Source organism: Ptychodera flava, chromosome 7, assembly GCF_041260155.1.
Source record: "Ptychodera flava strain L36383 chromosome 7, AS_Pfla_20210202, whole genome shotgun sequence".
Classification (NCBI taxonomy): Eukaryota; Metazoa; Hemichordata; class Enteropneusta; family Ptychoderidae; genus Ptychodera; species Ptychodera flava.
The window spans coordinates 32,047,480-32,063,146 of record NC_091934.1 but is presented as its reverse complement, the minus strand read 5'-3'; the positions used below and the strand labels follow the sequence as shown (position 1 = coordinate 32,063,146).

The window sequence follows — 15,667 nt, the reverse complement described above, 5'->3', positions numbered from 1 at the left end:
AGTACGACGGTAGAGGTAAAACATAGACCGAATGGTGTAAATGGGTGGTTTCTTGATCTGTTAGTTGTGAAAAATAACATTAGCCCTTCTTCACTAGAGTTATGAGTTCCGTCAAAAATTAGATCAAACCCCGAGTCGAACTCGTGTTTAATTCATCTCCCTTGTCTCGTCACTGCTTTGGTTGCCTGGCTTTTCTAGGTTTTCGGTTTTAGCTAACAGATTTCTCCAGTTTCCAGTTCCTGTTCCAGTCAATCATCGATTGATCGGCAAATCTAACCATCCTTCTCCTTTTATCAGTTTGTGTCATCGTATTTCAAGTTCAAATTAAAGTCTTTCATGTTCATCTCTTTTTTCAGCGTATTTTCTGATTATTATTCTTGGTTTTTCTTCTTTGAAATTGAATTGATTTGATATGAACTTTTCTAATACATCATAGTGAGTTTGACATTTGTGTTAAACGTTCATTTCAAAAAAAATAAAAAAAAATCGCCTGCCTCTTCTTCTCACTTTATTTGGCCTTGATAAGAAGAGAAGCACTTAGTCACAAAATACCCAGTAAAGTGAAAATATATGAGAAAAAGTCATCGTAAATGACAAAGTCCCAACCTGTAATGAAATGATTCGATTAGATGTGACTGAATTGAAGTCACAATAATGGGCCCATTAGAATGTGTGACTGAAACGGCAAAGCTATCTGTAGTCAGACCTATAAATCATAGCACCTTGTCTTTGTATCAGTTTTTAACGAAAATTGTCTCCGCTGATTCGAGGTATGGTGGCCATATTGGAAGTGATCGCTTTAAAATAATTGATGTTGGTCATTGGACAAAGCCCTAGCCCCTAGTGCCAAGTTTTATTGAAATCGGTCACGGAATTTCTGGGTTTTGGCTCTAGACAGACAAAAATTAAAACTAAATGACCGCTAGATGACCATCTAAGATCATATGTAGAGCAAACTGATGTGTGTATGGCTTTGCACAAGGTTACAACGAGAATCACGGCCTGGAACATCAAGACTAATAGAATCCCACACCCCAATGGGCTGAGATGGAATGTCTCACACGAGTTGGGGAATTCTGTCTCGGCGAGTGTGAGACAGAATTCCCCAACGAGTGTGAGATATTCCATCTCAGCCAATTGGGATGTGGGATTATTTTTCTCACGTCCCTCCAATATCTTTAGAGAATTGCATTTTATTGTGGTAGGTTAATACTATCAAAAAAACCAGCGCTCGATTGCCCATGTTTCATTTGTATCATTCCGCACAGAAAAATGAAGTTCCTTTCATTGACGCACATATCAAACACGTTAACAGGTGTATTACCGATATGGCAATTTTATTAACATAGGTTTCACATATCGTCGGTGACAGATCGTTAGTGAATACATAACAGCAACCGTATTAAGACCAACATATCAGACATTTTCAAATAGGCATAGGCGTACTTGTATTTTTTGATAAATTGAAAATGTCTTGCAGAGGCATTTTTATACAATAAAACTTTCTACTTAAACACCAATGTCATCAAATAAACTGGCCATTGTTTGTGTTGCCATAAATAATATTGCTAAAGTCATGAATAGTTTCATTCTACTGCATTGTGAAGCACTGTGCAAACCGACATTTATAATTCAATAATATTTTCCTGACTGCTATCAGAGTCTGAATATATCACCCTTGGTCGTTTCTTGCTGGGTGGCCCAGTTTGACTTTGGATATTTACATTCACATTAAAAGTTCCACCTGTTGCATGGCAATTTTCGAAGATTGCAGATTGGCCCAGAACATGCGATGCTTTCAGTCGCTGAGTCTGCCTTCCTTTATGTAGTTGAAGTTTCATATAATTTGATGATGGACCAGCCACAGCAGTCGGAGCGTATTTTTGAGTGACATCAGCTTTTGTTGTCTCGGTCAGAATGTGCGACATGGCATATTGTTGTGTATCAGATAGTTTGCAATAATTATTTACAGACTGGACATTCTTATGTGCACTCTTTTGCATGGTATGCGTCGGTGGTACCATATTATCATTTAATTTTTGCAACAAATTCTTCCTTGCACTGGTATTGGCGAATTTCCTACTCAGTTCAGATAACCGCTTTCCGTCGACATGTTCTTCGTGATATTTGCGATGGTATTCGGACCCATAGGCTGTCGTTTAAACCATGTCTTTTCAGATGGTTTTGGGTTATTCTGCTTGATTCCTAAATAGAAGGGGCTGTCGTCTGCCATAGCCTCGGGTACGGGTGCAGATGGTTCGTTCATGACAATATCGAAGTCTTTCGCTAACTGTATCGCTGTACATATCAGTTCTTCTCCAGACAGTATGTCGACGAGCGTAAACAGCCGATAAGTTTGTAATGATCTGAACTCTCCCGTTACAACAAAATGCGGTCATCCTTGGTATTATTTGTTGCTGACGCTGACCATACTCAAAATCTGGAAAATCCAGAACAACCTGTTCACTCTGCGGTACAGTCGTCTGTCTGCTATAGTTCCGGTTGTACATTACGCGATGTTCTATTTGTCAAATAATTCGCACAGAGAACTACGCGCTGAGCGGAATTGACCAACCAACATACGTTTAATATACGAGGTGTTCGTTCGCGCAGCAATACAGAGTGTGAGAACAAATCGATCTCACACTGGTGTTCTCACACTCCCAGAGCACTGGGGACGTGAGAATCTGTAATCTTGCAGATATAAAGGTGATGCTCACAACAAACAACTTTTGAGTCAGCTTCAGTTACCTAAACCATTGCGATTCAGCTGATACAAACATAGCAAAGGGCTGGAATCTGTCTAGGCAGCATGTCTTTGGACTGACAAAGATTAAAAGAAAGTTGCCATCATGCATACATGTTCGATTGTATAAGGAAACATGTCGACATGGGGCTGTGTGTTATAATACTATGCCTTTGTGCCAAGTTAAAATGATAGCGCGCGCTCAAGCATGGAAATAATCCATTCCGGACTTTGTTTTTGTGTCATGTTTGAATGAAATCGGTCCTTTTATGTCTTAGTAATGGCTTTTAGAGGGCAAATATCAGGGAAAAAAATGCCCGCCAGTCTGCCATATGGAATTGAAATTCGAGATAAGTTGACGTGCATTTGTCAGTCATAGTACTAATAGTATGTCCTTCCCCTGAGTTTGATTGAAATCAGTCATGTCAGAATACTGGCTCCAGACCGAAAAAAAAAATAAACAAAAATTGTCATCAATCGCCTATACGTGACCATGTACCAATACAAATAAAGCTTAATGCGTGAATCATATTTGTCTGTCTTTGTACTAAGTCTGAGTGAAATTAGTCAATGCGTGTGTAAATTAGCGCAAAATGGCCACCTGACGGCCATATTGGATCGGATGAAGAATAAATCGCGTGCATATGTATGCTATTGTGTGTGTTGTCCTTATAGTTTGAGAAAAATTGGTCCAGTCATGTCCGAGGGACGGCTCAGGAAGGACGGACGTACACATACACCCGGACGGAAACTAATCCATGAGCCCCCTCCCCCCCCCCCCCCCAGTTTCCGACCTCGCCCGGCGGGGACGAAAAAAAACCAACTACAATATATACAGTTAACAAAGATGTTAAAATGGCACAAATATATTAAGAATGTGAGTGTTGGATAGATCCTTTGCCAATAAATTATTACATACATTGTCTATTCAATAAAAACTTGTATTTCGTTTAATTTTATCGATTCAAAATCTCCTGAGGAATTCTTATAAAGCTGAACAATACTCCAACATAGCATGTATCCTTCCGCGGCGGATGAAATGTTCACGGTCGATTGATTTGAATAAAATGTATATCATTCCGCGGGAATGAAATGTTCACACAATTGATTTGTATAATTACTCCCTTTGATCGAAAAACGGGTGTGTCGTGAAATAAAAACATAAATTGCGACTACAATAAACTCTCCTGTTTAACTCTTCTTACAAAGCCGTGTTAACATTAAAGTAAGGAAATGCAAGGTGTTTAATTTGTGTCCTTTCCTTCAAATTCCCCAAGCGTGAAACTTTAATAAGTCTTTCCACAATAGTTGACAGGGGAATCGATGAAAGGAAAGTTTGAATACAATTAATATTTCGTTTGAATGATGAGGAGACCTAGTTATTACATTCTTACAAAGTATTCCATGTTGACATGAGATTGATATGGCTGGGTTTATTTCGACTTGGGAAATAATTTGAAAACCAGCATCAGTATTATAGCAGGATCACTTTCAAGCCCGCAGAGTTCGAGACAAAAAGCAGAGGGACAATCTAAACAGTGATGAGAAATTCTGAAATTCTGCCTATTCGTATGTGTCGAGGAGATTTTAGAGATGGGGGTGGCTGTCAGCCTTATTTCCGAACAAATTGATCATGTGAACACGGTGACTATTTTAAGAGGGGAAAATGGTGACAGTGGCATATACAGTCAATGTCAACAAGCGCTGATGCGAGGACCGGGGATCGAGGAATTATAAGCTGTTTCAATTCCCTTAAAATCGGACAGCAATGAGTATTATCATTACCGACGACATGTCGATCATAGGGGAAAACTTTGCCGATTTCCAGGCTAGGACATTCTAAATGCCTTGTACTGTCCACATTGACTTTGAATCGTAATTTACACAAAATTGAGCCATCTAGAGCCCTCTCCACTTTAAGATTTGTAATGAGATTAAGAACTAATGTCTAATATATCTGTGTGATTGACTGGAACGTAAGTTCCCCTGCGAGGTTTACATCGTTTAACATGAGCGTCATAGCTATATATTTGCGTTGGTCGTTTTGCGAGAAACTATAAACAGTAAGATTAATGGTGTCTTTGAATGGCTGTGAAGTTAGCATCGATGATATAAATACTGATAGAGAAAAATGTAAGACTGTACCTGCGAAGAAGGGATACGCTGTTACCTATACTTCAGATGTTTCTCAAATCAGTGCATCGGTGACTCCCTGAGCCGAAGCCGAAAGGCAGAGAACGCTCTGCTAAAAATAACTTTAAATCTGTATAAAAGCTGGTGCCATAATTCTACTGATGAAATGTCAATTGACGTAATTAGCAACCGAGCAATCATATATATTAAACTAATTAGTCGAGTTGCATAACACAGAGGGTACAGGGTTTTAAATAAGCATACAGTACGTATGTCACATTTTGCAATTTAAGATACTATCACGAGCTAATCTCCACTTCAGATATCGTTATGGTATGTTTAGAACAACCTGTAATAGGCATGAAAAATCCATCGTATGAGATGTGCCCGCTTTTTGTACATATATAGATTACGGGCGCCAAATGCATTAGATGGACGTGCAAAGTGAATAGTGTGTGTAAATTACATATACACACACATTTATGCTGGAGTGTATTCATGACGTCATACTTTAAAGACGTGAAAACACATTTCCCCACAGGGTTATGATGACGTTCTGATTTTTTAACCTAGAATTCTGGCTTCTCTGTAATTCAGCTACAACAGCAAAAGCGGCATAGGTATCAAGAAATTCCCTGCCATCTGGCACGTTACTCTTTCCACAAAACAATTTGAACAACCTACGATGGATTTGTCATGCCTATTACAGGTTCGTTGTTCGCTCGCATTTTAACAACCTACTGGTTCTTGTACTCAATACAACCGTAGTGTTGTTGTCATAAACGGCTTTGTGCGTGTAGGACAATAACGTCACTCACCGTACTAATGGTACAGAGCACGAGTTCCGTAGGCTTCTTGCTTGTGCTTTGAATAAACCTGCTCGGCGGGGCCTGGTCATAAAATTAAGCTTGACGTCCCGACGTCCAAAATTGGCGAAGCAACATCATGAAAGAAGTGGCCGTCTATCCCGGGATTTTTTTTTTTGCAGCCGAGTCATTAACATGCATCAATATTTTCATTGACTATGCATATCGTCATGGACACAATAATAATTTCGCGAAAATAAATTTACCTGATTATGCGTTCATTTTTCACACATCAGCGAATTTTATGCATTGCAAACGTATTTTACCTTAACTGCTAGCTGGGCCCTATATATGAGAAAAAGAGATCTGGGATCTTGAAACGAGAAAGATAAAATTCATCTCAATAGATTGGACTTACGGAAAGTGGTCAATAAGGCTTTGGCAAAGATTGCAGATGTAAACTGGTCAGATGATAAATCGGCAAACAGGTAGGTACACACGGTGACTGTCACCCAGAAATACGTGTACAACGCACTACAATGCAAGGTGTGAGTTAGAGGAAGCGCGCCACGAGCGGCGGCAAGTGGGGCATGAGTAGGAAGATGGGTTATATCATTATCATATGCCTCGAGCCATGTTCCTATGACATACCGAAAAATCCGACCCGACCCGAGTCGACCCGAGACGAATGGTCGACATTCCGACCCCAAAGTAAACATTTGTAAGTCTAATTTTGACACACGCTGCGCTGCTCCCTGTTGTGATAGCATTTAGCTTTGACACCGCGGCGGTACTGTGGCGTCTATCGAACGCGCTCGGGTCAAGGGTCACCGCCAGTGACCCTTGAAGCGAGGGCATTCGATACACGCCGAACTTACCACTGCGATATTACAGCTAGCCAGATGTCAGATCACAGCGGAGGGCCATTCACTGCAAAATGTCGGAGAACTTGATAATACTACATTAAAAAGGTCGCTTAACGTTTTTTTTTTGGTGGTAAACTTATTCAGAGTTAGTGTTTTACTTGTCTGCAACATTAAAATTATCTTTCTTGACAATGGCGGATGATGGGTCTTCAACATTATTTTGGGTGGGCTGTCCCTCTCGGCCACTTTTGCTGAAACCTCACCTGCCTTTTCTGAGTTAAACTTTTGGAATTTATAGACCCGCATCTATACTAGTTGGTATTCTCTATCGCTTGCAATTTCATGTGAACCAAAAGAAAAAAGACCCAAGCACGATTTACTGCTAAACAAGAGCTGAAAATTACCCATCCACTTCTAAACGCGCCTGGCGTGAAGTTCACACCTCCTCGGATGCACACAACCACCACCTCTTCTATTCTATGACCACACTACAGACTGACTAGCCCAAAGTAATATGTATTACTTCAATTAACAGAAATTTGACATTCACAACATCGATGCAGCATTATTTTATGTCGTATTGATACAATATTAGTGCAAAGGACTAAATGCTTTTTTGTGCATGTTTTGGACTTCGGGACCATGAGGGCGCAAAGAGCGATATTCCGAAGGATCATCGGCATAAGGGGCCTCGGCTGTCTCTGGTTGACTCGGGTTTGGTCGGAGTTTCTTGTATGCTATGTTCTTGTGCATCATTTGTGTAATAATTTCCCGTATCACGCCGAGCTGCAAGCGTGCGCATTTCAGAACTAGTTTTGCAATGGTTTCTACGCGCGTTGCCATCTGCAAGGTTCTATTCGTGAACAAAGCGAGTGCGAGATTTGTACAGCAGCATCCCTTTGTATGGTCGTAAGGGCGACAGAGAATGCGAAGTTAGCGGCTAAATCAGGTGCTATTTCTATTGAAGCATGTTCGCGATGATGTTCGAGGTTTTTTTTTGACAGATTTGAAACTGAACTGAGGCAGTGAATAAGAATCAGATCGAGTGAGATCGCATGAGTGCGGTCAGGCATGGGTCAACTTTTTCCTCAAATTTTTCTCAAGCAAAGTTTACACTATTCTCTTTAAAAATCAAGAATAAAAATCGGGGATCACCTTGCAAAGTTTGGTACCAGAAAAACAACTTACCCAATATTTACTAATATTTGAAATTCAAAATGCTCACCATACCTGTGTTATCTACCGATATTTCTAGGGGGCAAGATGAAATTCTTGATTTTCACCAAACTAAACTTAATTTAAAAACTTAATTTACAACATTATCTTCAAAAGGAGCCCTCCCTCAATCCCTCTTAATCTTGATGGCCACTTTTCATTCGTGATTATTACAAGAGAAAACCTTAAAGCTTCCTTGGGGGAAATATGAGCGTAAGTTTACATGTACACGGGTATTGAAAAGCTATTGCCGTTAGGGAAAGCGGGACCTTGTCTATTCCTATTTATCGTGAGCTAATTCGCGTTAACTATATCCGTGCACCATTTCTGATTTTCGCTATCCCTAACTTTCGTTTATGTGTAGGGGTTTGAAGTCGAACGCAATAAGTTTACATTTCATTGTTTTAATTGTCTAAGGTCCATAACTTGTTCTATGCGCTTTCAGGGGCGGTGGTGCAGAGGGTAAACGTAAATGTTACTAGTTATATGCAGCCTAGACACAACATGTAAAACCAAGTTACCAGCTAAAACGCAGCCTAGACACAACGTGTAAAACCAATGTTACCATGCAGTTAAAACACAGCCTAGACACAAAATGTAAAACCAATGTTACCAGCTAAAACGCAGTCTAGACATAAAAAATGTAAAACCAGTGTCATCTGCTATGATTCAGCCTAGAAACAAAATGTAAACCCAATATTACGGACCATACCGCAGCCTAGACACAAAATGTAAACCAGCTATAACGCAGCCCTAACACAAAATGTAAAGCCAATGTTACCAGCAATAATGCAGCCTACACACAAAATGTAAAAATCAAATTAATCTTTCAAAATCCTGTCCTTGGAACTAACTACTCTGCAAATTATGAACTCTAGGCGTCAATAGCCAATATCATAGATTGAGTACTAGTTTGGAATTTTTGTTTTCAGGCGATACTTTTCCTGTAAGCTACGGGCGGGATAGTTGAGAAAATTATGTGTCCTTCAAGTTGTCGAACAAAAACCAAGCAAGACCTCTTAAAAAGTTGCTGAAAAATGTGAGTACGTATAAGGAATACACCGCCATAATGACGTTTAATTGCGAGAACGGTGCAGCGAGGCCACAAAGCTTATTAAGGAACACCCCCGCTAGACTTTTTGACAGCTGGAATCAGCTTGCATGCGTCCTTTTTTAAAATGGCCTTTAAACTGGACACTGTTACTGAGATAACTTATTCCTAAAGGACTTTCGTCGCTGCAGCTTGTACAAAGCTTCAATACACTGGCTTCATGAATGACACAAGGTCAATTATTTTAGTTAATGAATTACTAGACAGTTATAAATTCACTTGGGACAGCGACATACAACTCACCTTTATGGCAGATCGCCAATGAAAACACCTGCATGTAATCTAGACATACACCTAAATGTCGGCAGATCCAGAGGAACACGTCTTTATAAACAAACTTTAAGTTTAAGGGTAGGAAATTCTAATAATATCTGTTGTTTTTGTCCGTTACAACACATACAAGACTAATAGATTGGTTGTTCAAGGTTTCTCCAAATAGATTTCAACTTTTTTCTAATTAAAGTACGTCTATGCAATACTGATTGTGCCAAAAATAGTTGACAAATCTCATCTGTCACTGACAGAAGCTGTTTATTCTTCCTAAAGTTTCGATCATGCAGGGACGGTCTTCATCAGAGACTTATAGAGGCACGACTATTACAACTTCAAAACAAGATATGAACTGAATATGCTCATGTTTTTACTACAGGTTCATTAATAGTAGTACGCTTCACAGAACAATAAGATATATGTTATCACTATATGTAGAAGGTTTTTTTCAACTTCGCACAGTACTCTCAGAGTTTAATCACTAATTACAAAATTAAATTTTATTTTATTTTAAATTACAATTAAATATTTATCAAATCAATATCTGTAGCACAAAATTTGGTGCCGTAATTCCAGAGTTACATACCTAATTACAAAGTTTATTAAATATGCAAATGAACTCTTCATTACCTTTACACTACTAAATGCTCTACAACACAGTTAGATCTCTGTCGGATCAGTATATGCAGCAGTTTTCACCACATTTGATGCAGTTATTTCGGAGTTATATGACTAATAATAAAACTTCATAAAATATGCAAATGACTAATTATTAAAGCCCCAGTATTTGTAACTTTTAACCTTTTTTATGTTCGAGATTACATATCATTCTCTTACATCCATCGTGAAATGTTGTTCAGTAAAGAAATACGCCAAATTTGTGCTCCTGTAGTGACATACAAACGCTAAATATTGCCCGATCGAGTTGGATTGCCGCGCGGGTTTGTTGACAACTCGTAGGCTGTGCACGTGATCGAGAACGCTGATACTGATGACATCATCGAGCCTGCAACATTCCTGGGGCCTTGCCATGCCACGCCACACTGCCGGGTAATCGCCCATGGTCGCCGGCTGAATGACCTGCGAATGGTTTTATTTTGTTCTTCTCCGTTCAAATACATATGCTACTGTGTTTCAAAGGATACAGAACTTTGGCAGAGGAGGCTAACATTCTATTCTGGTACCGTGTGCGTTATATACGGATTATTCAAACTGCAGTCGGCAGTGCAGATGCGCACCTAGACTCTCCACAGTCGCTGTGCCTTGTTTTGTGCGCGCCCCGATGGGCCTGCATTCGAAGACTACGCTGTATGGCGCGTAATGCATGCCAAAATTAACATCCGTTTTCTTACACCACTGACCGAATTTTTCCACTAGTCATCCACATTCGGCTTGCCGATTTCTGAACCCACTCACTGAATTATTCAAGTGGTTAGCGATTTCTGAACCCACTTACAGCATCCTTCACGTGGTCAGCGTTTTCTGAACCCACTCACTTACATTCAAGTGGTAAGCTATTTCTGAACCCACTCGCTGAATTCTTCATGTGGTCAGCGATTTCTGAACCCACTCACTGAATTCTTCATGTGGTCAGCGATTTCTGAACCCACTCGCTGAATCCTTCAACTGTGTTAGCGATTTCTGAATCAACTCACTTACATTCAAGTGGTTAGCGATTTCTGAACCCACTCGCTGAATCCTTCAAGTGGTCAGCGATTTCTGAACCAACTCACCGAATCCTTTAACTACTTGCCTATATTCCGCTAGGCACCCCAGCAGACTTGATATTTTTTCTATCATAATCCGGTCACTCAAAAAGAGACCCGTCAAATTCACTCACGGATTCTTAAGGTGGCTGACCATTACGCTAGGGGGTCTTTATCAAAGCTTGTAAGATGTGACCCGGAAATGAATCTTTACTGAGTCAGTACATAGCCTAATAGGTACTGAATCGCATGGTTCGCACTCCCAGCCCGCCTCACAAAACGTGAACAATTAACAGTAAAAGGAGTGAAAAATGACTTCTTGTCCGGACCAGAAGTCAGGCTTTCTTGACACACAAGACGAAACGTAATGACACCACCGTCAATCTACGCAAGCACAGTCGCTCTATGGATAGAGGGACTGTGACGCAAGTTTTGTTTTACTGTGGCGTCCATAGAAACCTATGCTCTTCGACAAGGTCTGGTCAATCGAAACTGGAGACTCAGCCGAAGACGCGCAAAGTTCGGCGAAATACTGGAAAGATATAAATATGTAAGTGTTTACTACGGTGGCCCCTACACGCCACGGAACTCTACTACTTTTGAATATAAACTCTAATTTTTCTTGACAATATCTTTAATATTTGCAAGAGATTTTATTTTTCCACCGCAAACTTTTAATTTTGTACGGGCAACTTTATCTTAACATTATCTTAACTTTAACTTCTCGAAAGTAGTTTTAGTTTTAAGCATAAACAAAATATGTTTCTCAAAAGTATTTTTTATTTTGTAAAACAAAAGTAAAATTTTTTTCAAGATAACACACTCCCCTACACGTCATGGAAATTTATTACTTTTGAACATAAACTCATATTTCTGGGCAATATATTTAATATTTGTAAGAAATTTTATTTCTCCGCAGCAAACTTTTATTTCTGAACGGGGAAACTTTATTTTTGGGGTAAACTGTTTTTAAAAGCTTTTAACAAAAAAACTTTAACTTTTAAAAAATAACTTTAACTTTGAACAAAATATTTGTTTCTCAAAAACCTTTTTTATTTCGAAAAGAAGTACAAATTGTTCACAGCAAGAGTTGGAGATTTTTGCTGAGCGCGAACTGAGTTACTTAAATGACATAACCTTATGTTTTTAGAGCAGAAAACTTAAATTCTTAAAGAAAAGTTTTATTTTTCAAGAGTAAAATTAATTTCTTTGTGGAAAAAATATTTTCTCAGAGCAGCAAATTGAAATATAGTGAATAAAACTTTTTTCTCAATGGAGAGAAATTATTTTCTGAAGACAACAAAACTAATTCCTTCAAGATATATTCTCTACATATGAGTGTGGTTTAAGAATTTGGTAAAACTGAACTGAGAAAGAACGAAAAAGGGATGAAAAAGTCAAACTTACTTTTCTTCAGAGCGAAATTTATTTCTGAGAGGAGAAATATTTCATGTGAGGGCGCAATTACCTATAATGCATAGTAAACTCCTTCTAGCGAGAGTAAACATATTTTTGGGACGAGTAAAACATTTTTCCGACGAGCAAAACTATTTTAACGGCGGCGGAAGTTAAAGTATCCCACCATGCAACACCCAAGTTTGATGACCCAGAGTCTCCGAGTTGGTAGCCGGTATCAGATAGTTCGTGTTCGTGTCGGCTACATGGACGATCTGCTCTCCGAGACAACCATGACTGACTTCATCGGCGATACGGGCACGCCAGCCCGGCCCTACCCTGCCTGCGTACGATGCTGTGTGTTGGGGCCGTATAACGCCGGGAACTCACAACATCGTACACAGGGCTACGGGCACGCGGGTCAGTTGCCACTTGTCTGAGTCCCCGAAGAACGGTTTTATGTTTGAGTGATTCGTCCTGACGGCAGACGGTGTGCGACGGGACCGCATTTGGGTTCTTCATTAGCTCTGCATGGCATAGCCCTGCGTACAGGTCTGTGTGTTCCCGGCGTTATACGCCGGGAACACAGAGACCTGTACGAGCAGGGCTATGCATGGCAGGGCTGTGTGTTACCGGCGTTAGTACAGTCTCCCACCACATAACACTGGTAACACACAGCCAATGTGTGATATTCATCTTTTCTAAGAGGAGAAGCCAGATTCGTAATTTATAGAAACTGAAACTGAACCGAGCCCGCCAGATTTGACCACAGTCGCGGACTGGTTTTGACTTTCACGTGTGGTTTGCGGGGTCAAAAACGTGAAAGTCAACCAGCCCGTAAAAGGCATATCCCGTCCGAAAACACCACAGCTGTGGACCACGCTCGACTGTGGTCATATCTGGCAGGCCAGGTTCAGTTTCAGTCGAAGACTCTATCAATTACGAATCTGGCTTATAGAAAAGATGACTATCACACAACATAACATTAACAACACAGCAACTGATGAAGGAATAGCTCTGCATGGTAGGGTTGTGTGTTACCGGCGTTATGTGGTGGAAGGCCGTATAACGCCGGTAACACACAGCCCATGCAGAGCTAATGAAGGAACCCAATGCGGTCCATCCCGTCGCAAAACGTCTGCAGTCAGGACGAATCACTCAAACACAAAACCGTTCTTCGGGGACTCAGATAAGTGGCAACTGTTGAACTGACTCATTTCCGTGCCCGTGCTCATAGCCCTGCGTATGATGCTGTGTGTTCCCGGCGTTATATATACGGCCCCAACACACAGCATCGTACGCAGGCAGTGTAGGGCCGGGCTAGCTGCAGTACAGTACGGCAAACCGTTCGACCCAAATACCCAGGTAAAAGCTCGAGGTACTGTACTGCAGCTAGGGCCGGGCTAGCGTGCCTGTATCGCCGATGAAGTCAGTCATGGTTGTCTCGGAGACTCAAGGTCATCAAACTTGGGTGTTGCATGGTGGGATACTTTAACTTCCGCCGCCGTTAAAATAAAGTTTTGCTCGTCGGAAAAATGTTTTACTCTTCCCCAAAATATGTTTACTCTCGCTAGAAAGAGTTTGCTATGCATTATAGGTAATTGCGCCCTCACATGAAATATTTCTCCTCTCAGAAATAAATTTCGCTCTGAAGAAAAGTAAGTTTGACTTTTTCATCCTTCCTTTTTCGTTCTTTCTCAGTTCAGTTTTACCAAATTCTTAAACCACACTCATATGTAGAAAATATGTCTTGAAAGAATTAGTTTTGTTGTCTTCAGAAAATAATTTCTCGCCATTGAGAAAAAAGTTTTATTCTCTGTATTTCAATTTGCTGCTCTGAGAAAATATTTTTTCCATAAAGAAATTAATTTTACTCTTGGAAAAATAAAACTTTTCTTTAAGAATTTAAGTTTTCTGCACTAAAGACATAAGGTTATGTCATTTAAGTAACTCAGTTCGCGCTTAGCAAAAATCTTCAACTCTTGCTGTGAACAATTTTTACTTCTTTTCGAATAAAAAAGGTTTTTGAGAAACAAATATTTTGTTCAAAGTTAAAGTTATTTTTTAAAAGTTAAAGTTTTTTTGTTAAAAGTTTTTAAAAACAGTTTACCCCAAAAATAAAGTTTCCCCGTTCAGAAATAAAAGTTTGCTGTGGAGAAATAAAGTTTCTTACAAATATTAAATATATTGTCAAGAAATATGAGTTTATGTTCAAAAGTAATAAATTTCCATGACGTGTAGGGGAGTTTGTTATGTTGAAAAATTTTTACTTTTGTTTTACAAAATAAAAAATACTTTTGAGAAACATATTTTGTTTATGGTTAAAACTAAAAATACTTTCGAGAAGTTAAAGTTAAGATAATGTTAAGATAAAGTTGCCCGTACAAAATTAAAAGTTTGCGGTCGAGAAATAAAATCTCTTGCAAATATTAAAGATATTGTCAAGAAAAATTAGAGTTTATATTCAAAAGTAGTAGAGTTCCGTGGCGTGTAGGGGCCACCGTAGTTTACAGATTGTTCCGACTATAATGAGCCGTGCAAACAACGTCTTGAACAGCTAAACTAACAATGGAGGCAGTCGATTGTAAGCTCATGCTAGGCATTGCACGTTGTGACCGACGGTACGGAGATCAAGTTTGCTGAATGAATTGAGAGAGAAAAACATATATCAATAAAAATTCAATATTTCACCATCGTAATCATTGAACTAGTCGTTTCTTCCATTATGCAGTATTATGAAAATTTCGTTGAAAATAAATGACGGGACTGCTTCTGCTCCGTCTACTCAAACGAAGTTTGGTGTACGGCCGGGCTACGCTGTATGTACAGGATAGGCAATACATGTACAGCCCATCAACTTCGCATATCGTTGCCGTAATTGAAAATGCTCAGAAAGGAACAAATTATATCTTGAATACAGTATAAAAGTCTTACTTAGTAAATTTAAAAGTATTTCCAAATAATATCAAACGTAACGGGTATCTAATCCTCATAAGGACTACCGTAGTACAATTACCGTCTAGATGTGAGCACAACATTAATGGCGCTCCAGGCAAGGTAGAAGTTCGAACACAAGGGAGATCCCGGCCGGCCTTACTGCAAAGTCGTCCCCGTGCACACCCGGCCCAACAGCAAACTAACCTCTTGGTTTGATTCTGTTGTTTACTTATTTTTTAAAGAATTCATGACACATACAGGGCTCGAAATTAACTTTTTACGCTGGTAGTCTACTTGGGCTACCATTTTCTGAAGTTGGTAGTCCAGTGACAATGGCTGGTAATCCATGAATATTTTAGTTGAGGGATGCTGTACTCGTCCGAGTATAAGCCCGGTTCAGCAACACAAAAGCAGTAAGACTGGGGGCTTCAACTCGAGAAAGCCCATGTTATGTGTCACGAACGCTTAATTTTAATTTTCAT

The 15,667-nt window shown here is 39.7% G+C and overlaps 1 protein-coding gene across 5 annotated transcripts in view; it reads right to left on the bottom strand.

Moving 5' to 3' along the window:
- Positions 1–15,667, bottom strand: part of LOC139137291 (orexin receptor type 2-like) — a 67,105-nt gene that overhangs the window by 21,761 nt on the left and 29,677 nt on the right. The window contains exon 1 of one of the 5 annotated variants that reach the window (XM_070705304.1): positions 5,698–6,206. The exons of 3 other annotated variants lie outside the window; for them this stretch is intronic. The gene's annotated coding sequence lies outside the window, so the exon portion shown is untranslated. Of the gene's footprint in view, positions 1–4,891; positions 4,988–5,697; positions 6,207–15,667 lie in introns of those variants that run through there. One more of the 5 variants, XM_070705303.1, reaches the window with a different exon arrangement.